Source organism: Cervus canadensis, chromosome 18 (assembly GCF_019320065.1).
Source record: "Cervus canadensis isolate Bull #8, Minnesota chromosome 18, ASM1932006v1, whole genome shotgun sequence".
NCBI classification, from domain to species: domain Eukaryota; kingdom Metazoa; phylum Chordata; class Mammalia; order Artiodactyla; family Cervidae; genus Cervus; species Cervus canadensis.
In genome coordinates this window covers 22,317,763-22,345,616 of record NC_057403.1, presented here as the reverse complement: position 1 = coordinate 22,345,616, position 27,854 = coordinate 22,317,763, and the positions used below count along the sequence as shown (strand labels likewise).

The window sequence follows — 27,854 nt, the reverse complement described above, 5'->3', positions numbered from 1 at the left end:
CAGCCCACACAATGTGGCTTAGAAGTCGCAGGAGTAGGTCTTGCAGGAAGGAAGTCGTTCTCGCTAAGTCGCAACACATAACGGATATCTCGTTGCTTTCGGTCAGGCTGTGCCTGCGTCTTAATTCATAGAGGTGCCTCAGTGGCTCTGCAGAGAGGCCAGTGTCATTACAAACAGAAGTTGAAAGTCACCTAGTGAGGAGAGGCACCGCGCAGGGTGCAGAGACCCGAGGGGAAGCGCTAGGTTTTCAAGAGCTGGTGGCCTCTTGAAGGGGGCGTGTCTAAGGCAGAGCTGAGAGCTGGTTGTTTTCAGAAGAGGCGGCAGGAAGTGGCGAGTGGGGTGGGGCCAAGCCCCCTGCTCAATATCGGTTTTTGAATACCCCGGGTGTGTTTGGAGCTCTGGAGGTGGTCTCTGATAGCCAGGCCCTGGAAGGGAGAAGTTGGCTAGGTGTGTGAGAATCAAATGCGGAGGTGCTTGTGTCTCCATAGAGCTGAGAAAGCTTGCTAGGGCTAGTGTCGTTGCACCCGAATCCCTGGGCACATTGTGGCCATCAGAAGCCGTGCAGAGACTCCAGATGGCGGGAGATACATTTCCCTAAGCTGCTTTAGTGCAGGAGTCTCTGAGGGCACTGACGGGCCTGTGTGTTGACTCTTAACTTGGAAGGAAAACGTGTACATGAGCACTGGGTTGCCTCAGAACCCCAGGAAAGGACTAGAAAGTGTGAGAAGTCTCTGTCCTTCGCATAGAAAGGTGCTTCCACTGCATCCCCTTGAAGATGGATGTCATCCTGTATCCTCACACCGCTGCCGAGAGAAGTGAGGTGAGTTTGGCTCTTCCCCACTCAAAACAGTAGACAACCCTGGTTGGATGAAAAGAACCTTTGCCCTATATCAATACCGGCAGGTCAGGGGGAGGCTGGTGGACACCTGTCCAAAGGCCTCTTGACTTATCCCCGAACCAAACCATTAGTGGCAACAAGTAGGGCAGGAGCTTTTCCAGAGAGAAATGTGTGGTGGTCGTTATGTGCAGGAAGAGCAGAGTCATCTGCTATATTTTGAAAAAAAAATAAAAGAGAATTAGTTAAGACTTGTTATCTGACTGACCAAGGTTTATAAAATCTAATTGCTAGTGAGTAATTCCCATATCGACTGTCCCTCCTAACAGGTAAGAATTTTTATCATAAATTGCATTCCGACAGAAAACAGTGGCAACTTATGTCCTGGGTGCAGTCTGACCATCATGTACTTAACATCTCCACTTGGTGCTTTAGTATCTATAAGGTGGCTCATGGGATATGACTCAGAATATTATCTACAGCCCTTCGGAATCAACTAAATGTCCTTGACTGTGCTTAATGACTACGTCATTATTATTTAGTTTCCTTTGACTGTTTTCCTTTGCTTTCCCATCTCTCACTTCTTTGATTGCAGTCGTTTTTTCACTACAGTTTTCCACTGACAGAAGTCAGGCAGGTACATGGTAGGGAATGGGGGGCAAGGACCTTAGGGTCCTGGTCCTGCTTTGAATACCTGTGCTCCTGGAGAAAGGGGGATGCAGCTAAGACATTGTCTGCCCAGAGGGTGTGCAGTGGAGATGGTGAGGCCTTGGGTACCTGTGGGAAGCCTGGAAAGGGGGATTTGTGTCCTTTTGGGAGTGGAGGCAGTCTTAGATGAGAGACTGTTGACATAGGCACTGAACAAAACAAAACATGTGCCAATTGTTGACTGAACAGAGTTAGTGGTTTTGATAATATTGGATGTTGGGTCTGGGGGCTCTAATAGATGAAGCCACAGTATTAATAGTAGTCATCCAGTATGGAATGGCCTAAATTTTTCCCCAAAATTTCGGCTATCCAAGGTTCGGCTGTCAAATGGAGAAGTGGGGATAATCACCCCTTTAGTAATCAGGGTTTTACAAAATTTTCATCTTTGAAGACTATGTTTTCATTTACTTTGGAGCACATTAACTGTTTTAACTGGGGGTGGGGGGAGGGTCCCTAGGATGTTGTTTTAGGAAACCAATTTGCAATCACAAGAAAATTGGTTTAATTTTAATGTATGTTACAGTGTCTCTGCCCATAAAGGATATTTAAAACAATGGCTAGTATGACTATGGGAAATTTAGGGCAGGCCTCAGTTCAAGTGAAACATTATATTCTCTTTTATATGTAGTTGGGCTTCCCTGGTGGCTCAGATGGTAAAGAATCTGCCTGCAGTACAGTAGATGGGGTTCCATCCCTGGGTCAGGAAGATCCCCTGGAGAGGGGAATGGCCATCACTCCAGTGTTCTTGCCTGGAGAATTCCATGGACAAAGGAACCTGGAGGGCTACAGTCCATGAAGTTGCAGAGAGGTGGACACAACTGAGCAATTAACACTTTAACTTTTCATGTGTAGTTACCTTCATTGCCAGCAGATTCGTAACCACTTAGTCCACTAGGGAATCCCCAGATGTCTTTTTATCCAAGATATTTCTGCAAACACTTGGACACACAAAACTTCTCATATATACTATTTATTAAGACAGGATCACACCTGGGTATGAATGTGGCTGAACTTCTGGGCTTTCATTTGTAAAAGCATGAGGCAAACCAAACATCAGGGTCTCTTACTGGTAAAGAATGAGTGATTGGATGTGGCGGGGGGGACAAGCTTGCAATCAATGCTGATGACAGCTATTCTCTCCAGGCTCGAGTGCCCTGAAGTTACAACCCCTAAATCTTTCAGAGTGCATTTAGTGCAGTGAAAGTTGCTTCAGTTGTGTCCAACTCTTTGCAACCCCATGGACTGTAGCCCCTCAGGGTCCTCTGTCCATGGACTTCTCCAGGCAAGAATACTGGAGTGGGCTGCCATTCCCTTCTCCCTGACCCAGGTATTGCATTTCAGGCAGATTCTCTATCATCTGAGCCAGTGAACTTAAAGTATTTCTAAATGACTCACCTTGGGGAAGATGAATAATCTCTGAAGAGCAGGGCTGCAGGCACTTACATTGGGCTCATTTAAATCTGGGCACATAGGACCTAGAATCCAGGAGGTTCCAGATGACCTCTGTGCTCACAAGGCTCCTGCTATTCAGAGCTGTGGCTGATTCCCTCTGGGTAGATTCTGGGGAGAAAGGGCTTGTCTCTGATGAGGCTGGTGTCCCTTCCCTTGTCCTCAACATCCCCTTTCTCACCTACAGCTTCCTAGTCTCTGTCTCCAATCCCTGCCCACATTATGCCCTCCTGGGGCCCATGTTGAAGCCTCCCTTAGCCTCAGTCTACCCTTTCCCATCCTGCCTATCATATTGTCCAGGCAGTCAACAGCCCTCCTCTGCTTGCTGAGCTCCTGATCAACAACGTGCGAAAAGGCAGGACAGAAGTGGGAGCTGTCTGTGTTGCTGGAGTGGATCAGCTCAGAAATCTTGCTAGGAAAGGAGGGCCCCAGGAAGGATTTACAAGGTAGATCACACTTGTGTTCTGTAGTGTTTTAGGTTGCTTCAACAGGACCGCCATGCCTGGACATGTGAGACCTTCTCCAGCAGGTGTGTTTCCTCCATCTCCAGCCCAGATTCTCACCCGAGTGGTCTAACCACAAATTAATGTTCCCTACTGTCATTTATTGTTATTGCAATATTTTTTTTCCTGTGGTTTTTTTTTTTTTTTTTTTTTTTTGTGCACTGGGTCTTTGTTGCTGTGTGTGGGCTTTCTCTCTGCTGTGAGTGGAGGCTACTCTCTAGTTGGAGTGCTCACGCTTCTTGTTGTGGTGGCTTCTCTTGTTGTGGAGCACGGGCCCTCGGCAGGCAGGCTTCAGTAGTTGTGGAGCACGGGCTTAAATGCCCCAAGGCATGTGAAATCTTCACAGACCAGGGATGGAACCCATGTCCCTGCATTGGCAGGTGGACCATTAAAAAAAAAACCACTGGAGCAGGAAGCCCTACATGTATCTTTCTTGGTACATGTAACTCTTCTTCATTTCAATGGTAGATTGAATCCTACTGTTGTTGTGTAACCACTAAGTTGTGTCTGAATCTTTTGTGACCCCATGGATTGTAACCCGCCAGGCTCCATGAGATTTGCTAGGCAAGAACCCTGGAGTGAGTTGCCCTTATCTCCTCCAGGAGATCTTTCCAAGCCAGGGGTCGAACCTGTGTCTCTTGAATTGGCAGGCGGGTTCTTTACCACTGAGCCACCGGGCAAGCCCAGGAGGACCCTGAGGTGTACCAAAAAGGGACTCAGAGCCAGGCCAAGGGAGATGATTGGCTAAAGGAAATCCGGAAGAAATGCCCCATAGAAGTGATTCTAACTACCATGAGGCCCGACCCCCCCACTCTTTCTGAGCCCTCTGGTGTGTCTATCCACAAGCACCCTTTCCCTCCTAAGAAACACTTTGCTTGCGTCACCACTTTCCATCTCTAGGTGGAGATTCACCGCTACATAGATAGTGAGTCAGGTTTGTCACGGCCATTCTCCCTGGCGGTCCAGTGGTCAGGATCCAGTGCTCTCCCTCCACAGCCCGACCGCGGCCTCTGGCCAGGAGCTGAAATCCTGCTTCGAGTCACTGCAGGCTGAGGTCAGCCTCCTGCCTGGCTGTGTGCTGACCTCCTCCCCCTGCTGAGCTGAGGCTCCATCCAGGCACAGAGCAGGGGAAGGGCCAGATCTGGATGAGCGAGGCCAAGGGATCTGAGCCCCCCTGGGGCTGAGGGCTGGGGAGGTTTTCAAAGGGCACATTCTGGAGGGGAGTCTGAGGGGCTCAGTGTGGGGTGCAGGGGTAGCGCTGTGGCCCAGACCCGGGAGCTCGAAGGCCAGTTCCTAATCTGAGCAGAGGGGCTCTGGTGGTCTTGAGAGAAGTTGGGGGTGCACAGGACCCAGACGCCAGTCTTCAAGGGACTGAACAGGGTCAGAGCAGAGGGAAGGAGAAGCTCTTGTGAACCCTTAAGGAAATGCATTATTGTGTTAGAGGACTTATCACTGTGGGATGTTTATGACCAAGATTTCAGTTTGCTTATGATTTATACATCCCAACTCTTGCCTGCCTAACCAACAAGACTTATTTGAACCTGGAGAGACATCACTAACATGATGATAACAGTGTTCAGGAGACAAAGATTACCCAGCTTGCCTTCCTGTATTGGTTCCTCCACTGCAAGAACCAGGAAAAATACAGAAACCAAATATGTGCTGTTACCGGCAACGCACAGATGTCACCTTCCTGCCTGTGTGCCTGTTCAGTGGTTCTTTGTGACCCTTTGGACTGTGGCCCCCCCAGGCTCCTATGTCCATGGGATTTCCCAGGGAAAAGTACTGTAGTGGCATGCCATTTCCTCCTCCAGGGGATCTTACCGATCCAGAGACCAGACTCGAGTCCCTGGCGTGTCCTGCATGGCAGGCACATTCTTTACCGCTGAGCCACGCTGACAATGTATAGACTTCACCCTAAAGATCTGAAGGGCATCTGAACTCTCCTGTGGTCTCCTGCCTGTTTCTGGGCTGACTTCCTTCTCCTGGAGGGCTGAGATTCCAGTCAGGGGCAGACCAGGGGAAGGGCCAGATTGTAACCAAGCAGGACCCACTGAGGCATTCCCAGAATAAACCCCCAGTCAAGCCCTCCACCAGCCTTTTGTCTGTAGAAATTCTTTCACCAAATAATCCATCTAGGGGCTTCCCTGGAGGTCTGTTGGCTAAGTCTCCACCAGTCAAATTCATGGGGTGAAGTCAGGATCCAGGTAGGGGAACAAAGATCCCTCATGCCTTCTGGTGAGGTTGGGGCGAGGGGGAAGGATAAATTTCATCAGAGCAGTAAGGACATCCTGAAGGGGAAAATGTCAAACAAGAAAAAATAATAAGACTTGAGCCATCAAACAAATTCAAGGACTTTTCTTCCTCAAGGCCTCTGGATAATATTCTGTGCCTTATGTGTGAGCTATTTTGCAGTTACCAAACCCCCACCAGGCTGAAGAAGTTAACTGCCGCCCACAGCAGGTATACCCCAGACTGGTTGCAACAAGAAGGTTGACGCTGCAGCCTCCCCACTACCTCAACACCAGCCAGGGCTCCATAAACACTAAAGACTCCACATACCCACTCTAGGCTGGGACTCATGGTCTTGGGGGCACTAGGCCAATGTGGCCTAATTTTCCTAGCAAAGGAGTAAAGCTCTTTCTTTCTACCTCACCCCAAATTCTTTCTTACAGACTTCACTCTGCCTTGGTGTGCAGAGGCTGAATTTTGGTAACAAATTTGGAGTCCTGTGTGGGGTTGGCTTAGGGGTGACCCCACGGGTGTCCCCTGGCTCCATCACACTCTCTAGATTTTTCCCCCATGCAGCCTCTTTCCAGAAGTTTGGAACAGTGGGAAGATTCCTTCAGAGGCCTGATCCCAGAAGACCCGTGTCAAGAAGGCTGAGCCCGTCATACTCAGGGACACCAAGGCGGTAGAGGAGGGAAGAGGAAGGGCCGCCCTAAAGGGTGGGGAGGCCACCTTCACCTCAAGGATGTTCCTCTCTTCCTCCAGCCCATGCCAGCTTGAATTGGTGCTCCAAGGAATTATTTTGAGGAAGGAGAAAGACAGCATCTGGGGCATCAAGACATTTTGGTCAGCATCTGGGTGAGTCCCCTGCTATGTATCCGAGGTTCCTTCAACAGGTCCACCTAAGGATGTTGTTTCCATGTGGGGAATGCTGAGTGCCTGTCTGGTTAGTTTTCATGTTGGAAATCCCATGTGTGAGGTCTAAGGACTAAGGTCATGGACGTGGCAGGAACTGGAAGCAGCCACTCTGAGCTTTATGCTTTCCGGTGTCTCTCGCCTGGTATAAGATTTCCATCAGTTAATGAGGTCTGGTTTGTATTTGGCTCATGGGTGTCTATTCAAAAATGGGAAATGCTCCTTTGATTCCCTCTGATAACCTCCTAGGACACATTTTGGAAGACTAGTCAACCTACAGAGAAGGCAACGGCACCCCACTCCAGTACTCTGGCCTGGAAAAGCCCATGGACAGAGGAGCCTGGTAGGCTGCAGTCCATAGGGTCACCAAGAGTTGGACACGACTGAGCGACTTCACTTGAAGTTTACACTTTCATGCATTGGAGAAGGAAATGGCACCCCACTCCAGTGTTCTTGCCTGGAGAATCCCAGGGACGGGGGAGCCTGGTGGGCTGCCGTCTATGGGGTCGCACAGAGTCGGACACGACTGAAGTGACTTAGCAGCAGCAGCAGTCAACCCACAGGTTTAAACCTATCAACAAGGACAAAATAGTTTAACACTATGGAGTCACAATATTCTTTAGACTTTGGAGAAAATGGTTGAGATGAAACTCTTTTGAAATTTCAGAACTGGTTCCTTTTGCATGTGCAGTTGGAGAGAGATGGCTTGATAATACACTTTAGTTTTCTAGAACACTCACCCTGAGAGAACAAAGATACTCCTAGGAGAAAAGTTGATGTTAAGCCTCACCATGTCCCTGAAGTATTAATACAAACGCAGCCCACATGGCCTGTGTTTCAGCCTTGGCTTACTTAGAAGAATTGAAACCGAGTCGGGGGCAGGGGTGGAAGGAGGGAAGAAAAAGAAGCCTTTGACCTCAAGTGTGTACATTTGACTATTCTCATTGTTTTTCATAATCCAACAAGTTTAAATGCAGTGCCTGATTCATGAAATGTAAAATGATGAAACAGATCTCTGCTCGTGTGTATGTCTCAGTGAGTGTCTTTATCTTTAGAAAATATTCCTGAGACTAACTTTTAAATGAGCTCTATTCCATTGACTTAAAGAAAAATAAGCACTTACAAATTTCTAAGAGTCACAAAATCTGAGAAATGTTCAATATTATTTCTGTGTCTGGTACTGACATCAGTTTAGCTTCGTTAATTATGTCTGATTACTAGAGGCATGAGACACCAACATTTAGCCTCAGCACCAACTTTCATTGTACCGAGTTCTACTGCTAGTCCGTAGGTCACACCTGTTGCAAAATGTGTCAGCACGAAAGTTCACTCACACTGATATATTGTCATAAATAGCTGAGATAAATGGTATAAAGCCTTTAGGTAAGCTCTTTAAAAGAATTGTATTTTGTTTTTCTGGATTCTCGGGAATTTAAACAACTAGAGTTTTGTTAAATTAAGTTCAAGGATGAGAATTCATTGAAGATTAAATTAATTTTATATAAAATACTGAAACATTGACTTCTGAACAAGTCTATGTTTACTTACCTTTGCCTTTTATGAAAAAACACTAAATATATTTCAGTTTCATAGTAGATATCTTGTACCACATAAAGAAAAATTTTGCCATAAAATATGTATGTTTTATAGGGTATAAAATTTAATATTGTTAAAGAAAATAAATTGCTTGTTTCTTGGTTTTAAGTTTTAAGACATTAAAAATTCAATATGTTTTAATATCTGCTAAAAATATATAATAATAAATTATAAATATATAAATAAATAAAACATTACATATAAAATGATATAATATATAGCATAATAATATATAATAAGAGATTATATAGTCAGAGTATATATTATTTTATACAATATATTGATATTAATATATATTATAATCAGTTCAGTTCAGTTCAGTTGCTCAGCCGTGTCAAACTCTTTGTGACCCCATGAATCACAGCATGCCAGGCCTCCCTGTCCATCACCAACTCCCGGAGTTAACTCAAACTCATGTCCATCGAGTCGGTGATGCCATCCAGCCATCTCATCGTCTGTCGTCCCCTTCTCCTCCTGCCCCCAATCCCTCCCAGCATCAGGGTCTTTTCCAATGAGTCAACTCTTCGCATGAAGTGGCCAAAGTATTAGAGTTTCAGCTTCAGCATCAGTCTTTCCAATGGACACCCAGGACTGATCTCCTTTAGGATGGACTGGTTGGATCTCCTTGCAGTCCAAGGGACTCTCAAGAGTCTTCTCCAACACCACAGTTCAAAAGCATCACTTGCTCAGCGCTCAGCTTCCTTCACAGCCCAACTCTCACATCCATACATGACCACTGGAAAAACCATAGCCTTGACTAGATGAACCTTTGTTGGCAAAGTAATGTCTCTGCTTTTAAATATGCTATCTAGGTTGGTCATAACTTTCCTTCCAAGGAGTAAGCGTCTTTTAATTTCAAGGCTGCAATCACCATCTGCAGTGATTTTGGAGCCCAGAAAAATAAAGTCTGACACTGTTTCCACTGTCTCCCCATCTATTTCCCATGAAGTGATGGGACCAGATGCCATGATCTTAGTTTTCTGAATGTTGAGCTTTAAGCCAACTATTTCATTCTCCTCTTTCACTTTCATCAAGAGGCTTTTTAGTTCCTCTTCACTTTCTGCCATAAGGGGGTGTCATCTGCATATCTGAGGTTATTGATATTTCCTTTATAATACATTAATATAACATTATATATAAATTATGATTTAGATATAATATACAATGTACATTTATAATATATATTATATATATTGTATATATTATATATAACATATTATATATAATTTTATATATGACTAAAATATATAATGACATATTATATAATGTTATATGTGATATTATATATTATATAATGTTATACATTTTAATTTCTATATATATTTTATATAATATATAAGATATAGTATAAGTAATATATAATTTAAATATGATATATATTTTATATAATTATAGTAATATGTACTGTACTTATTGTCATTAATAATATATTAATTAAATATTAATATAAAATTTATTTTAGATAAATTTATAAAAATTTTAAAATTCATGTAAATTTTAAAGATATAAATTATATAAATTTTAATTTATATTAATAGTTAATTAATATAGTATCATTATAGTATATTAAGGAAAGGTTGATGTTGAATCACGTGAAGATGCCGGAGGAGAAGAATTCAATCCAGGGCCAGAGACGAGGCTTCATTGCTCAGAGCTTTTGTGTAATAAAGTTTATTAAAGTATCAAAGGGATAGAGAAAGCTTCCGACATAGACATCAGAAGGGGGCAGAAAGAGTACCCCCTTGCTAGCATTAGTCATGGAGTCATATACTCTCAAATTAGTTATTACAGTGAATCAAAAGAATGTCTGGAGTTTGTAAAGACCTCACCAGACCTACTCCCATAATTTACATTTTGAGATAACAGGATTAGCCAGAAGGTTTTTTTTCCAGAGACTGTCCTCAAGCAGGATACATTATTATTATATAATCCTAAGGAATGTAGAGGGAAAAAAAGTTTGTCCTTTCTTCCTCCTTGAGAATTCCAGACCCCTCTCTCCTTGGGGACCCCTAGACTTCCTATCAACCTGCCTAGGAATTGACTCTCTCATTCCCCCCTTTGCTTTTAGGAGAATTATGTTGCCAAGGGAAAGGGGCGCCGTTTTCGTTCCATAACTACTTCCTGCTGTTTAGGGGCGTGGTCCCTAAGTTGTTGAGGCAACATATTCTCCTAACCCTCGTATTGAGGGTCTCTCATCCAGGGGTCCCAAGTAATATTTGAAAGAGGCTGTGGCACTCCTAGGAGCTTGGACAACCATTTCTAACTTAAAAGCCTTCATGGACTAGAAACAAATCCAATGACACAGTTACAGATGCAGGGAGCAAACAACAAAAATAGAACAATCAGAATTATTGTAATTAAGATAGCTTTCCACCCTGGGGAAGTAGTTAACGTCTCCCAAAGTGAAGCAATTGAGGCTTCAGGAGTATCCCTAGCCCCAGTCATCTTGGTCATGTGTTTAGTAAAACGAGTGACATTAGTGCTCATCTCAGGTATATACGCACAGCACTGGGTATGAATAATGGCACAAGTTCCTCCTTGCGCGGCTGTCAGAATATCTAAAGCCAATCTGTTTTGTAAAACCACCTTTCTAATCTGTGCTTGTTCAGCATTAAGAGCTGAACTAGCTTTTTGAGAATCTTGTAATGCCTGTTGAGTACAATTAGTCAAAGCATCCACTCGTAGCATAACATCTGTAGTTCCCAAAGAGGGGACAAACACTGCAGCCAAATAACCATACCAGTGAAATACAGACCGTGCCCACCGAGTTGTAAGGTGGGGTAAATTAGCAGGCTTCTCTGGAAGCTCTGAAAATATAAAGCCGTGAGTAAAGGCTAGACCTAGGGTGCATCTCCCTGTCCACCCAGGGGGAAGCCATGCCTATAGGTAAGAGCCACATGTCTAATAAGTCCCGTTTGGAGCAAGCCAGCATGACATAGATATCCAGTCCCAATCAGTGCCTGGCCAGACAAAGGGAGGACCTGAATTGGGGTTGGAAAACACGGGAATGATTACATTGCATATTTCTTGAGGCAAAAATCCCAAGGGTTTCCAATCACTATAATTTAAGTTGTTGACTAAATTCTGGGGATGGCTCTATTTGTTCCCAGCAAATAGGGGCAGTAGATATTAGACGTCCTTTTTCAGGAGTTAACCATATAACCTCACCCCATATTTGATAAACATCAGGTAAAAAACCATTAGATTTAGACCTGTTTGCCTTGTGTGTAGCAAAATAGTCATTGAACCGAGACAATGAATAATCAAAATTAAACGTCACATTGTGTCCATAGTTAAAGAACAACGTGTTGCACCAGTCCATTATAGGGTTGTTAGATGTCATCAGTTTAAGAAGAGGCATCACATATGATTGTTGTCGAAGGTATTCACAGACTTGGAGAAAGTCTTTTCCTTGAAGTGGAGATGTCCACCACGGGAAGCCTTCCACTGATGAAGAGGGGAGCGCGCCACAAACCCAGCAGTTAGACCGATTGTGGAATGCAGCATAGGAGTGAGCCCAGGACAGGAAGGCGTTGTCTTGAGGATCAGACGGCAGACTCAGGATTTTTGGAGTCAGCATAAGTAGGCTCACATAGGTTATCAGGCCCATCTGAAAAGTACAAAGTCAGAGCATAGAAAGTAAAGACATAAAACGAAGTCACTTAGTTCTGGTCAGGGTGCCACCTCTTAACTCGAGTGTGATGTACCCACGAATAAATTCCTGGCACTCTGAGAGCTGTGGGAGAAGAAAGAATAACCTGGTAAGGGCCTTCCCAGAGGGGCTTGAGGGATGAGCCCCCAGACCCCAATGTTTTTATGAGGACCTCGGTTCCTGGCTTAAATAGAGGCTTGCTTGACTCAGAGGCTGGGTCAGGAGTCGTCTCCTGGAGTTCTGTTAATGCCAGTTGAAAAGCTGAGAGCTGAGTTACATAATTAGTTAATTCCAAGGCTTCGGGGTCTATAACAATGTCCGTGCATAAGAAAGGCCTTCGATAAATACATTCAAAGGGGGACAGTCCCTCCCTTTTGGGGACAGTTTGAGCCCTCATTAGGACAGGAGACCCTCCAACTGGCCACCGTTCACCGTCTTCCAGTGGGTACTGCGGTCATGCAGTATCACATAGGAAGACCAGGTGTGTCTTCTTTAAGCCCTGGGGATCAAACCTATCCCAGTTTTTCAGGATACAGTTCAAAGGGGTGAGGCTGGAATTGTCAGCTCCCATCTACAAGAGAGAAAAAAAGCGACCAGCGCCCTCTTTGTACCAGAGGCATTCCTCCCTACTCTAGATGAGGGTGTAGACAGACTTTACACCAAAGCTTTTCTTTCCTGGTCGGACTTAGTCTGTCCCTTACTGACGCAGGTGACATATTCGGCCCTCCCGGTTCTACCACCGAGATGGGGTGGAGACGCACCAGGGGTAGACCTGATGGCATCCCTGACTGACGTCCAGCTCCTCACCATTAACACCTTGCTTACCTCTGATGCCACCCAGGGTGCAATCAGAGTAACCTTCCAGAATGCCTCCCAAGCTAAGACTGCTGGGGGAAACATTCTCGTCACCTGAGTGCCTGTGCACGACCCTCAGTATATTTCTGACCACAATAAGTCCGATACAAACATAAAACTGAGATGTTCCTTCCAAGCATCACCACACCAGTATAAGAGCCTCCTCTGGTCCACTAAAAGCCAGCGTTACCAAAGGAAAAAACCCCATTATAGTTTTAATCTGAGTAACCTTTAACCTCAGAGATGCTTTTGGAGCTAGAACTTAATCTAGCTTCCAAATTTTCCATGCCTAGCGAGGCTAGGCGCTTCCTGACTACCAATCCAAGTTTGGGACCTAAGTCATAGTACCCAGTAACAGCATAGATCACAAGTCCCTTGAAAGTCTATGATCCGACAGATTAGGTTAGTACTTCTAATTCCAAGGAGTTAGGAGATGGTCAAAGAGACCAAAAAGTTTGACCGAGAAAGGAGAGCTCGGTCCACACGCTTTGCCCATTTCTGGTCGGTCCCCGAAGGAGACATTGGGTGCCTCTTGGCATTGGCAGATGGTATAAACCCCTGACAGGTGTCTGCCATAAGCCGTATGAGGTCACCACGGAACTGCAGAGAAGGGCTCCTCACTTGCTTTGCGCGGGGCATGTCATTCATTCACACAAGCACACTGTAGAGTTAGTGAAGTACAGCAGGAAACATATTCGCTAGGAGAACAAAGAACTAGAGCTCCAAGCATCCTTGCCTTGTCCTGAAGAATCCCAGACGAGCCCCCAAGATGAAAGGCTATTGCTGAACCTCAGGAAAGACGCCGGGATTCTTGGCCTCTGGAGGAGAAGAAGAATTCAATCTGCGGCCAGAGACGACGCTTGATCGCTCAGAGCTTTGTGTAATAAATTTTATTAAAGTATAAAGGAGACAGAAAGCTTCTGACATAGGCATCAGAAGGGGGCAGAAAGAGTACCCCATTGCTAGTGTTAGCAATGGAATTATGTACTCTCTAATTAGTTATTACATTGAATCAAAAGAATGCCTGGAAGTTTTAAACACCTCATTAGACCTACTCCCATAATTTACACCTTAAGGTAACAGGATTAGCCAGAAGGTTTTTTCCAGAGACTGTCCTCAAGCAGGACACATTATTGTTATATAATCCTAAGGAATGTAGGGGCACAAAAAAGTTTGTCTTTTCTTCCTGCTTGAGAATTCCAGACCCCTCTCTCTTTGGGGACCCCTCGACTTCCTATCAACCTGCCTAAGAATGGATTCTCTCAGACTTACCCAGATGCTGGCCAAGGTGTCTCCATGTCCCCGATGCTTTCTCCTTCCTCCAAATAATTCTTTGGAGCAGAAAAATTCAGGCTGGTATAGGCTGGAGAAAGAAAGAAACTTCTTTAAGGCAAAGGTGGCCTCCCCAGCTTCTAGGATGGTCTTCCCTCACCCTCCACTTCTGACTCAGCCCCCACTGCCTGGATGAGTACCTGGTATGATGAGCTCAGCCTTCTTGATAAGGGTCCCAGGCAACCTGGCCGCTGAAGGAATCTTCCAACCCTCTGCCTTCTCAAAATAGGCTGGCATGGAGGAATGACCTCGGAGAGTCTGGTCAAGCCAGGGGACCCCCGTGGGGCTGCCCCTAAGTCAACCCTATATTGAACGCCCAATTTGTTGCCAAAATCCGGCCTCCATACAGTGGTGCGGGATGAAACCTTTAAGGAAGCGTTGGGTGAAGTAGAAAGAAATTAGCTTTACTGTTTGGCCAGGCAAAGAGGGCCACAGCAGGCAACGCCTTAAGCCTGTGTCCCAGCCTGGTGGTGGTACTGAGGAGTCTCACAATTGTTTACGGAGCCGTGGTCGGTGGTGAGGTAACGAAGAGGCAGCGTCATCAACCTTCTGGTTCCAAGTGGTCTGGGGTTGGCGTGCTTGTGGGCAACATACAGTTAACTTCCTCCACCTGGTAGGGGTTTCAGTATCCACTAAACAGTTAACATATAAGGCACAGAACAATATCTATAGACCTTGAGGAAGAACTAAATAAAGGTCCTTGACTTTGTCTACTGGCTGAAGTATTATTAGTTTGGCTTGTTTGACTGTTTTCCTTTTCTTTCTGCATTTTCTCACTTCTCTGATTAAATTCATGCTTTTAAAAAATTTTTTACTTTTTATTTTCTGTCCACATCGCACGGCAAGTAGGATTCTTGTTCCCCAACCAAAGATCGAACCTGCGTTCCCTGCAGTGGAAGTTCAGAGTCTTCACCCACTGGACCCCCAAGGAAGTCCCCAAATTTATTCTTTGATGAAAGTTTTTCAACAGACAAAAGGCAGGCGGAAGGCTTGGCTGGGGTTCTTTTCTGGGAAAGCCTCATAGGGTCCTGCCCGCTCACCATCTGGCCCCTCCCCTGCTCTGCACCCGGCTGGAGTCTCAGTCAGCACAGAACCAGGCAGAAGACCACAGGACCGTTTCGTAATCCTTTTCTTCCCCAGGGTCACGTCTATTCACTGCCAGGAAGGCAGAGTGCGCGTGTTGCTTATAACAGCAAAAGTTCGATTTCTAAATGTTTGCCAGTCTTGGAGGAAATCACAGTTTAGGGGCCAACACAGTAAGCCAAGCTGGTAATATGAGTCTCCTGATCCTTGTTATCATGTTAGTGATGTCTCCCCAGTTTTAAATCAGTCCTCTCTCTTAGACAGAGGAGTTGGTATTTATAATTAATAAGGATATCCAAATCTCTACTGTTAACTTCCCTCAATGATGCGGCTTCTTAAACAATAATATACAATGTCGTCTTCTAAGATTTCGCAAAGATAGCATAGATTTCGAACAGATATATAAGAAGAAATTAAACCGTAATGACTTCTGCTGGTTGGCGACCAAACATCTTTTAAAAGATGCATATGATATTGTTTTCTGAACAATTCACGTTTAACTGGTTGCTATCTTGTGTAGTACAAATATCAGCATCCCTTGGACTGGGCAACCCAACAGTTCAAGGGTTTCAGGGCTTGCTTTGTTCCATCATTAATTTATCTATAAGAAACCCACGGAAAATATATATTATGCATACAAACATACGCGTCTGACCGTGACCCCCATAGACTATGTAGCCCTTTAGGTTCCTCTGTCCATGGAATTTTCCAGACAAGAGCACTGGAGTGGGTTGTCATTTCCTACTCCAGGGGATCTTCGTGACACAGAGATTCAACCTGCATCCTTGCATCTCCTGCATTGGCAGGCGGATTCTTTACTACCGTGTCACCTGGGAAACCCCATGTTATATATGGATTTTTTATTATACATACTATTATAATATATATCAAACACTGGTATGTATCTGGTACATGTATTTTGCTTTGACTTTCATTTTCTTTTCCATTGAGAGTTTTGTTCTTTTCATTACTTAAAATTTGTTTTCCCTAGGGGTATAGTTGATTTACAATGTTGTGTTAGCTTCAGGTATATAGCAAAGTGAGTCAGTTATACATATATCCACTCTTCTCTAGATTCTTCTTCCATATAGGTCATCACAGAGTACTGAGTAGAGCTCCCCGAGCTACAGAAGGCCGTTATTCCTCGTCTATTTTATACACAACCTCAGGCTTCCAATTCATCCCTCCCCGCCTTACCCCAGATAACCATAAGATTGCTTTCTACATCTATAATTTTATTTGTTTTGTAGATAAGTTCATTTGTACCCTTTTTTCATTTCCCAGTTGGTGTGTTTTAGATACTTTTGGTTAGATAAAACGAAAGACTAAACATAATTATTAAGTAGGAGAAAACAGCGGCAATACTATATGATATCACTTACACGAGGAATCTAACAAAATACCACAAACTAGTATGTGTAACAAAAAAGCAGCAGACCCCTGGATATATTGAAGTAAATAGGGGTTTCCAGTGGGGGAGGTGGCTAAACATAGTGGAGAAGGAGTGGGAGGAACAAACCACCGCAGTAAGACAGGCAGGAGGATGAACTATACAACACGGGGATATAGCCACTATTTTGTGATAACTGTAAATGGAAAGTAACCTTTAATCGTTCAGTGCACTTCAGTTGCTCAGTCGTGTCCGACTCTTTGCGACCCCATGGACTGCAGCAGGCCAGGCTTCGCTGTCCATCTGCATCAACTTCAATCATCATAAACAGTGAAATAAACGTTACATTAGATTTTTTTAAAGGGAGTTGAGTCTGGGGTGGCCGGGAAAGGGGGGAAGTGAGGGAGGCCAAAGGAGGAGGTCTTGCGGTGGGACTAGAGCATGGGCCGGAGGGCAGGGCTTCCAGGCTCCCACTGGGACCCGGCTGAGAAAGGCGGCGCTGCTCTGAGCTGGGCAGGGCATCCAGCATCTGGGGAAGCCCTGGCGGAAAGGGAATGTCCGTCTCTGGGCTTCAGATGTCCTCCGCTGAGTTTCCAAAGTGCTGAGATGTGTGAGGAAGTGAAACTGAGACCACAGTGGTGGCTGAAGAGGAGCCAGAGCCAAGGGGAGAGGGGAGCGCGGGCAGAAGCATCCAGAACACGAGGGCACAGCATGAGTGAGAATGATGAAGACTGTGGTAGGCAGAGCCCAGAAGGATCTAGAAAAGCCCGGAAGCGGCTCTAGGGGGCAGGGCATGAAGAGCGGGTTCCTGCCTTGGGGGAAGGGAAGGGAAAGCGGGGGTGAGGGCGGGGCCGCTTGTGCAGTTTCATTTCTCGAGGCAACAAGAGGCCTCAGTTTCATCTTCCGCTGTTGGAACCGCCAGCCTCCAGGCCCTCCTTGGAAAGCACAGAGCTTGTTGGGGTCCACACCGTCCACACTTTCCCTCCCAGAACGCTCCTTACACTTTGAGGGTTCCGCGGTGGCGTGGCGTGGAGCTTCTCCTTCCCTCTGTTCTCGCCCAATTCTCTCCTTTGCCCGGAGCCCCACGCATCCCTGACTCCTCTCAAGGCCCCACGGCTCCTCGCCCTCCCCTCAGGTCGGGATCAGCCCGCCCCAAACTCCCAGGTCGGCACCCACAGGGCACATGTTGGTTGGTTTGGCACACCACCCCCCCACCGTTGACCAGACCCCCAGATAGAGTGGGCAACTTCCTGGCCAGCCAGGCGCCCTTCCCCAGCAGACTGGGTGACCCTGCTGCGAAAGAGCATCCAGTCCAGGACACGACAGAAAAACCATTCCTCCAGGGAGAGGAAGACCAGAAGCCCTTTTGTAACCTCTGCCCAGCAGTAATCGAATAAAGCCTGTGTTTCTCAAAGCGGGGAAACAAAATGAAAAGCCACCCTCCCCCTACAAAGAAAAAAGAAATCCAAACACAGTTCACAAAGATAGTATAGACCCCAAGTGGATATATAAATAGAAATCAAGCCACAATCACTTCTGTTGGTTGGTTACCCATCTTTTCAAATATATTTTTGCTCTTATTTTTAAAAAATTTCACGTCCAGCCACTTGTATGCCACCGAAGCTATCTTGCGTAGTAAAAATATCAGTATCCCTTTGGTAGGGTATGGGATCAACCAATTTAAGGCTCTCAGGTCTTGCTCCATTCCACATGTTGTTAAAATATCTTTTATAAATTTTGTTACCTTCTGTGTGAGAAGTTCAGCCAAAACCTGCGCAGGAACTTCCAAGACCTTGTCCATGATCAGTGAAACAAGTGTCGGCATGGAGAAAGCTGGAGTTGTGAGTGTTCCTCTGCGACTGCACCCTGAATTTATAGCCTGGCCTGGGCGGTGCCGTTCTACAGAGGAAGTGTTTTGGCCAATGCGCAGGTGATACGTAACAGGGCATCACTTGATGTATAAGGTTACTTTCGCTTTCACTTGTTTGATGACCAAAATGTTGGATCGTAAAAATTTTCTTAAAAAAAAAAAAATAAAGAAAATGATCAGATGCTCTGGGAAACTATATCAGACCCTTTGGAAACAGAGGTGGCAGTGAGGAATGATAAGAAAGCTTAGGGTTCTGACCTGGGGTGAGGTGAGGGACCATAAGATGCCAAAGGACCGTCAGGGTTAAACTGTCACTTAGAGAAAGGACGCTCTCCAGACCCAGCCCAGGGGCGGGGTTTTCAGAGAAGAGCTCCATGTAGTACCTCTTAGAGTCTCGGAATCAAGGCCTTGGTGTGGGAGATCTCTGGGTCGAGTGTGTGTTTGTGTGTGAATATGTATCCACATATGTCCATCTGTGTGTATGTATGTAGGTATGTGCCTACATACGTGTGTGTAGACGGGTGTGTGTGTGTGTGTGTATTTGTGTGACTATATCTATTTGTATGTGTGTCTGTGTTTCTATGTGTTTTGCATCTGTTTGTAAAGGGAGTCAGCGACACGCAGCACAAGTCTCCTGACACACAGGAGTCCCCTTTGGGAAGAGGAGCGGGTGGAGAAAGGGTCCAGGAAAGCAGCCGCAGAAGGAGACTGGAATCCTTTGGGGCTAGAAAGGCAGAGTGTGAGCAGGAGTGGGGGATGTCAGGACCCCGGAGGAGACAGAAGTCTCGAGCTGAGGGCACAGGCGATTCAAAAGAGGAAGGACATGAGGAGTGGGGGTAGGGGCCAGAATAGGGTTCCTGGACTCCAACCCTGGGGAGGTGAGGGAAGGGCTTGGGGTAGGGCCTAGAATGTAGGACAGGAGGGCAGGGTTTCCAGGTTCCAGCTGGGACCAGGCTGAGAAGGCAGGGTTGCTCTCAGAGGGCGTCTCAGACGCCGCCAGCGTCTGCGGAAGCCCTGCAGGAAAATGAGTGTCCACGTGGGGGCGCCAAACGTTCTTCCATGGAGTTTGCAAGAGGGTGAAATGAGTGGGTGAATCTAACTGAGGCCACACGGAGGCTGAAAAGGATCCAGGCCCCAGGGAGCGGAGAGTATAGTGGGCAGAAGAATCCAGAATCCAAGGAGTGGGAAGGGGAGGAAATGGAGGATGGGGCAGGCCTAGGAGTGTGGGGGGCCCAGAATGATCTAGACGAGGGACGAATTTAGGGGGCAGGGGATGAAGAGGAAGTTGCTGTCCTGGGGGATGGGAGGGGAAATCGGGGTGAGGAGTGACTCTGCAGAGATGGGATTACTTGTGTAGTTTCTGCTTTTCAGGCAAAAAGAGGCCTCAGGCGCATCCAGCCTTTGGAACCGCCAGCCTCCCTTGGGAAGCTCAGAGGTTGTTGGAGTCCGCAAGACCTCACATATGTGGCCTGGGGCAGGACTCAACAAGTTCCTCTTTTTAAATATTTATTTATGCATTTGGCTGTGGTGGGTCTTAGTTGTGGCACACAGGCTCTAAAGCTTGGCTCAGTAGTTGCAGCTCACAAGCTTAGTTGCTCCAGCCTGTGGGTTCTTAGTTCCTCGACCAGGGATGGAACCCACGTCCCCTGCATCGCAAGACTGATCCTCAACCACTGGACCACCAAGGAAGTCCCACAAAAGAAGTTCTTGATGCACCTCGGAGTGTCCCGTTAATGCCTAATCTCAATGTTAATTCTGAACCACGTCTTACCTCAGAGAGGGCTGAGAGCCTTTTCTGCCTGCTGTTCCACTCCCCATTGGAATCACCTGGATAATTGCCAGCAGTCGTCCTTAGTCAGGGATATCCCAGGTGGTGCAGTGGTGAAGAATCCACCTGCCAGTGGAAGGAAACTCAAGAGAAGTGGTTTCGATCCTGGATCAAGAAGTTCCCCTAGAGGAGGGAATGGCTGCCCACTCCAGTTTCCTTGCCTGGGAAATCCCATGGACAGAGGAGCCTGATGGGCCAAGTCCATGGGGTCACATGGACAGAGGAGCCTGGCAGGCTACTTTGTGTCAGACACAGACGCACAGACGCACACACGCTCTGCCTGTCTCTGTCTCTTGCTGTCTCTCTCTGTATCTCTCTCTGTCTCTCTGTCTCTGTGTGTGTGTCTCACTGTATCTCTCTCTGTCTATGTCTCACTGTCTCTCTCTCTCCCCCTGTCTCTCTCTCCCTGTGTCTTTCTCTTCTGATCTGAGTAGGGGGAGGATTGTGCCCAGGAAAACATTCGCTTCTCACTGGAGACGCAGCAGATGCTCCCTGCAGACGCAGACGGTGTCTCTGATGCTGCAGCTGGTGTGGTGATGGCATCTCTGTGGGCAGAGCGGGTCTCAGGACCCTGTCCCTGTAACTATAGACTCAGGAGCCCCTGGTCCATCCTGCGTAACTCTTACCTGCACAGAACTCTGGAGCAAAGAGCACTCAGGGGAGTGCTTCTTTATGCTCCATCTCTGAGCAAAAAACGGAGGGGGTCTCCAAGAGGAGAGAACCCTGGAGCTGTGTTTGTGCACTGACATTGTTCGGGACACGTGCTGACCCTGCCCCGCTGACCACACACTGGCTCCGGCTGGATGGAGGGATGATTGGGGAGCAGAGAGTGGGGTTTCCAGTGGGGCTTTACTGAGCATAAATTCAAGTGAGGTGTTTTGTTTTTTTTGGTTTTTTTTGCTAACATAAAAGGCTTTATGGGATTTATTGAAGGTACCATATAAAACCTGACTTCCTGGAGTCCCTGGGAATTTGCAGGTAATTATAATTCAGAGGAGAGCTCAGGACGCATGAATGTCTATATGTCCTCTGTCTGTCGTGGGAGATGCTGGGGAGGAGACGGCGGGGAGGCGCCCTGTGTGCAGATGCTGAGGGTGGAGCATCCGTGAGTGGTAAGGAGAGCAGAGCTCGCCCTCACACGGCTCTCAGTGTGTTAGGAAGACAGGGGACAGAGGGGTAACAAACAAAACAATGTATGAATTTTGTTTCGAGAGGAACAGAGCGGCTTGGTCGTGCTGATTGAGGATGACCAGCAGCTGTGTCCGGGCAGGCGAAGCCCGCTGGGCTGGAGCTGGGGAAGGAGGGAGGCGAGTGCAGTGCTGGGAGGGGCTCCCAGGAGGAGGGAGAATGTGAATCGCTGTGATGAAACCAGAACGTGTTTCTTGCTTTTTCAAGGGAAATTAATTCAGCCGGATCTAGAGAGGAAGGGAAGCCAGGATGGAAGTGAGCTGCTGAAAGTCTTAGGTGCCTGACGGAAGCTTGCCCTCCCCCATGTCCCTACCAGTGGTAAGTGATGAAACACTTTCTTTTGAAAGAGGAAAAAAACTCTTGGTTTCACTGATCTGTTTTTTTTTTTTTTCTTTCTGGTCTTTATTTCATTTAGTTTTGCTCTGATTTTTAATATTCTTTTCCTTCTGCTAACTTTGGGCCCAGTTTCTTCTCTTATTATCGTTCCTTGAAGAATAAAATTAGCTTGTTAAGTATAAAGTTAACCTGTTAAGAAGTTAGCTTGTTAATTGAGATCTTTCCTTTATAGGAAATGTTCTTTATTTTAAATTTTAGGAAAATAATCTCCAAACTTCTCATTATCAGTAAATAGAGATAAAGCATGTAATACAGGGCTAAAATAATACCCAGAGAACCTGAATTTGTCTAGAAATAAATAACAGTAAAATGCTGTTTCCTTTCTGGATCCCCCCCACCCCAAACCTAATTAATTCACCTTGAAAAACATTTTGTATTCTAATTTGTATTGATGTTGGAACTCTATATAAGAAAGATCGTGCTGTTATTGAAAAACAAAAAAAACAAGTTTAATAGGTAGCCAGTTTTTACTGTAGTGGTGAGTTCTGTCAGGTATATTCTTACTGTTATGCCATAGAGTAGCAGTCCCCAACATTTTTGGGACTGGTTTTGTGGAAGACAGTTTATCCAGGGGCTGGGGAGGGGGATAATTTCTGGATGATTCAAGTGCATTCACAACAACTGGAAAAACTGTGCTCATGGGCACTTAATATTCAACAATTAATAATCACTTAATTTTTACCATGCTGAGGGTTTTCTTTTTCTTTCTGTTTATGGTTCCCCTTGCTGGGCAAATGCTTTTAAAGTCAATGAGGTCTTTCATTTGTTTAGTTTTGTTTTGTTTTGCATTACTCTAAGAGGTAGACCAAAAAATGTTGTGATTTATGTCAAAGCATATTATACCTATCTTTTCCTCAAGAGATTTAGATTACTGGCCATCTAGTTAGCTCTTTAATCAGTGTGGAGTTTCTTTTTCTCTCTGGGAGTGTCCTAATTTCATTCACTTTTTCCTTGAGAAACCTCCCCGCTGTTCTGTGTACTGGCTGTTAACAATCGACATTGCCAGCATCACTGTAGGAGGGTTCCCTTCTCTCCACAACCTCCCCAGCATTTATTGGTTTTAGACCTCTTGCCGATGTCCCTTCTAACCTGTGTGAGGTGATACCTCATTGTAGTTTTGATTTGCATTTCTCTATAAGATTTCACCATGTTGAAATATGTTCATGTGATTTTTTAGAAAACAGTGAGAGTAAAACTGACCTCCCGAGATCGTCCTCTTGACTGTCTGCTGTGTTTTGAATTCTTTCTCCGTTACCAACCCAAGGACATTTGTTGAGGGCTGGTGTATTTTACTTACAGCCCCACAGACGTGATGCCTATTAAGTGCCCATGAGAACAGGTTTTTCAGTTGTTGTTACCAAAAGTGGCCACTAGGAGACAGCACTTCTCAAGGTTACACTGTTTTTTTTCTTTTGTAATTTAGCTTTCATTTTCTTTTGGAGAAGAGCTGATTTCCGATGTTGTGTTTGTTATAGGTATACAGGAACTTGGTTTAGTTATATATGAACGTTTATCTGTTTTTTTTTTTTTTTCAGATTCTTTTCCCATATCGGTTCCTTCCATGTATTCAATAGACTTGTGTGTGCTATTCACTAGGTCCTTTTGGATTATCTATTGACAAGTACTATGTATATGTTGGGAGGGATTGGGGGCAGGAGGAGAAGGGGACAACAGAAGATGAGATGGCTGGATGGCATCATCGACTCGATGGACATGAGTTTGAGTAAACTCCGGGAGTTGGTGATGGACAGGGAGGTCTGGCGTGCTGCGATTCGTGGGGTTGCAAAGAGTCGGACACGACTGAGCGACTGAACTGAATTGAACTGATGTATGTGTTAATCCCAACATCTTAATGTCTCCCTTCCCCTACCTTTTTAAAAAATAAAAAATAATCATAAGTGGGTTTTCTAAGTCTGTGTGTTTCTGTTTATAAATTAGTTCATTTGAATAAAATTATAGATGCCACCTGTAAGTGACAAGACATTTCTCTTTCCCTCTCTGACAGACTTCACCCAATATGATAAATCTCTTGGTCCATCCATGCTGCGGTCAATGGCATATTTTTGTTCTTTTTCATGGCTGAGTGTATTCCAGTATATGGAGGACTAGTTACTCTTCATTTCTCTATGGATGGACATTTTGGTTGATGCTCTGTCTTTGATATTGTCAATAGTGCTGCCCTGAAAAGAGGGGTGCACGTGTCATTTAAAATGAATCTTCCTTCCGGATCTAAGGCAAGGAGTGGGCTTGTCAGATCATGTGGTAACTCTATAGTTAATGTCTTAAGGAACCTCCATACTGTTTTACTTCATGGCTGCACCCACACATTTACTTCCCCGCCCACAGTGTAGGAGGATTCCCTGTTCCCCTAGCCTTCAGCAACATTTAATCTTTGTAGATCTTTGAGAAGATGGACATTCTGAGGGGTGTGTGGTGATACCTTGTTGCCATTTTGATTTGCATTTCTCCAGTAATTAGTGATGCTGAGCAGCTTCTTTGGTGCTTTATGCCCACCTGGATGCCTTCTTTGGACAAACGTCCATTTAGATCTTTGGCCCATTTTTCTATTGGGTTGATTGTTTTTTCGGTATTGAGCTGCATGAGCTGTTTGCATGTTTTGAAGATAAATTCCTTGTTTCTAAATTCAGTTGCAAACATTTATTCCCCCCAGTCCAAGGTTTTTTAAAGTTTGGTTTATGGTTTCCCTTGACATGCAAAAGCTTTTGAGGTTAGAGGCTCTTTTGTTGAGTTTTGTTTAATTTTTCATTATTTTAAAAGTGGATCTGTTAGGAGAAGCACACTGACTGAGACTGCCCACCCTGGCCAGGCACCATAGTAACCATTGCCATGAGTTGTTTTATGACAGGAGGTCCTGGTAAGGAGCGGGGAACTTATAAGCCACCCACCACCAACCAGGAGAGGTTGGGAAAGGTCCAAAGGATACACCACATGTCCGACCACCTACCAGAATCCTTCTCTCTGGCATCCATCTGGGCTGAAGAAGGCGTGCATCACGGAAGGACTCTGAGTCAGAATGATCGGCTAAAGACAACCTGGAAACTAATGCCATCACCATAAAACCCGAGAGTGCAGGCCGTGTGACAGAGCTGTTCTCCTGGGTTCCCTTCCCCCCCTGCTCTCCACCCGGGTGACCTTTCCAAAGAAAATCTCCCGCTTTGTCAGCACGTGTGTCTCCTGGGACAATTCATTTCCGAGTGTTAGACAAGAGCCCAGGTTCGGGTCCTGGAAGGGGTCCCCCTTCCTGCAACAGATCCAAAAGGGCTTGCTGCAATTTATGTCAAAGCGTGTTTTCCCTCTAAATCCCTCAAGAGGTTTAGAGTAATTGTCCCTCAGTTTAGCTCTTTGGAATTCTTTTTTTCTGTAGGGAGATAGGGAGTGTCATAATTTCATTCACTGTTCTCTTGTTTAAGGAACCTCCACCGTCTCCTCTCTATGGACTCTTAACAATTTACATTGACAGTATCAGTGCAGGAGAATTCCCTTTTCTCCAAAACCTACCAGCATTTATTGTTTGTGGACTTTCTGACAAAGGTCATTTTGACCAGTGTGAGGTGATTCCTCGTTGTAGTTTTGATTTGCATTTCTATAAGATTTTAGTGTGTGGAGGCTTTTTATATGATTTTTAAAAAATAACAACAAAACAGTATAAAACTGACCTGTGGAGATTGGCCTCTTGGCGTCTGCCCTCTTTTGAATGCTTTTTCCAGGACCTACTTGAGGACATTTGTTGAGGACAGGTGTTTTTTCCTTACATTCTTGCGGGCCTGGTCAAAGTGTCCAAGTGAAAGTGAAAGTCGCTCAGTCATGTCTGACTCTTTGCGACTCCATGGACTATACAGTCCATGGAATTCTCCAAGCCAGAATACTGGAGTGGGTAGCTGTCCCCTTCTTCAGGGGATCTTCCCAACCCAGGGATGGAACCCAGGGCTCCCACGTAGCAGGTGGCTGAGTGTCCAAGAGCAGAGGTTTTTCAGTTGCTGATACAAACGTGGCCACAAGGGGGCAGCATTTCTCCCTGCTCCAGCTGTGTTTTTTGTCTTGGTTTAGCGTTTCTTTTCTATTGAAGTAGAGTTGATTTCCGATGTTGCGTTTCTTTTAGGTACAGAACTTGGTTTTGTTATACATGAACATATATCTATTTTGGGGGGAGGAGGTCTTTTCCCATATAGGTTCTTTCAATGTATTCAATCAGTTCAGTTCAGTTCGGTCGCTAAGTAGTGTCTGACTCTTTGCGACCACATGGACTGCAGCAGGTCAGGCTTCCCTGTCCATTATCAGCTTCCGGAGCTTGCTCAAACTCAGGTCCGTGGAGTCAGTGATGCCCTCCAACCATCTTGTCCTCTGTTGTCCCCTTCGCCTCCTGCCTTCCAAATGAGTCAGTTCTTCACATCAGATGGCCAAAGTATTGGAGTTCTGGCATTTCCATCAATCCTTCCAATGAATACTCAGGACTGATTTTTTTAAGGATGGACTGGTTGGATCTCCTTGCAGTCTAAGGGACTCTCAAGAGTCTTCTCCAATACCACAGTTCAAAAGCATCAATTCTTCGGCACTCAGCTTTCGTTATGGTCCAGCTCTCACATCTATACATGACTACTGGAAAAACCATACCTTTGACTAGATGGACCATTGCTGGCGAAGTAATGTCTCTGCTTTTTGATATGCTATCTAGGCTGGCCATAGCTTTTCTTCCAAGGAGCACACTTCTTTTAATCTCATGGCTGCAGTCGCCATCTACAGTCATTTTTGAGTCCAAAAAAATAAAGTCTCTCATTGCTTCCATTGTTTCCCCATCTATTTGCCATGAAGTGATGGGACCAGATGCCATGATCTTAGTTTTCTGAATGTTGAGTTTTAAGCCAACTTTTTCACTCTCCTCTTTCACTTTCATCAAGAGGTTCTTTAGTTCTTCTTTGCTTTCTGCCATGAGGGTGGTGTCATCTGCATATCTGAGGTTATTGATATTTTTCCCGGAAATCTTGAGTCCAGCTTGATTCCAGCTTGTGCTTCATCCAGCCCAACATTTCTCATGATGTACTGTGCATCTAAGTTAAATAATCAGGGTGACAATATACAACCTTGGCAGACTCCTTCCCCAATTTGGAACCAGTCTTTGTTCCATGTCCAGTTCTAACTGTTGCATCTTGACCTGCATACAGATTTCTCAAGATGCAGGTCAGGTGGTCTGGTATTTCCATCTCTTGAAGAATTTTCCACAGTTTGTTGTGATCCACACAGTCAAAGGCTTTGGCATAGTCAATAAAACAGAAGTAGATGTTTTTCTGGAACTCTCTTGTTTTTTTGATGATCCAGTGGATGTTGGCAATTTGATCTCTGGTTCCTCTGCCTTTTCTAAATCCAGCTTGAACATCTGGAAGTTCATGGTTCACGTACTGTTGAAGCCTGGCTTGGAGAATTTTGATCATGACTTTGCTAGCTTGTGAGATGAGTGCAGTTGTGGAGTAGTTTGAGCATTCTTTGGCATTGCCTTTCTTTGGGATTGGAGTGAAAACTGACATTTTCCAGTCGTGTGGCCATTGCTGAGTTTTCCAAATTTGCTGGCATATTGAGTGCAGCATTTTCACAGCATCATCTTTTAGGATTTGAAACAGCTCAACTGAAATTCCATCACCTCCACTAGCTTTGTTCATAGTGATGCTTCCTAAGGCCCACTTGACTTCCCACTCCAGGATGTCTGGCTCTAGGTGAGTGATCACACCATCGTGATTATCTGGGTCATGAAGATCTTTTTTATATAGCTCTTCTATGTATTCTTGCCACCTCTTCTTAATTAATGTCTTCTGCTTCTGTTTGTCCATAGGGAAACCCGAAAGGAAAACAAAGATAATCCCCAGGAAAAAAAAAATGTTTGCAACCAAGGAAAAAATAAGGAATGCATTTCCCAGACATGCAAACAACTCATGCTGTTCAATTAAAAAAATTAAAAAATGGGCCGAAGACCTAAATGGACATTTCTCCCACATAGGCATCCAGATGGCCATAA

The 27,854-nt window shown here is 45.3% G+C and overlaps 2 long non-coding RNA genes across 3 annotated transcripts; one reads left to right on the top strand and one right to left on the bottom strand.

Moving 5' to 3' along the window:
• The first annotated feature begins 236 nt into the window (after positions 1-236).
• LOC122420130 lies at positions 237-23,732 on the top strand. Of its 2 annotated transcripts, XR_006263188.1 has the most exons (5): positions 237-820; positions 6,304-6,409; positions 6,490-6,582; positions 21,641-21,751; positions 23,365-23,732. It is a non-coding gene; the product is annotated as an uncharacterized LOC122420130 (long non-coding RNA). The 2 variants fall into 2 exon arrangements; XR_006263187.1 differs by lacking the exon at positions 6,304-6,409 and having other exon boundaries at positions 241-820.
• Positions 11,852-16,754, bottom strand: LOC122420132. Its single transcript, XR_006263192.1, has 3 exons — positions 14,215-16,754; positions 14,015-14,105; positions 11,852-13,560 (listed from the first exon to the last, which is right to left on the bottom strand). It is a non-coding gene; the product is annotated as an uncharacterized LOC122420132 (long non-coding RNA).
• Positions 23,733-27,854: the final 4,122 nt, after the last annotated feature.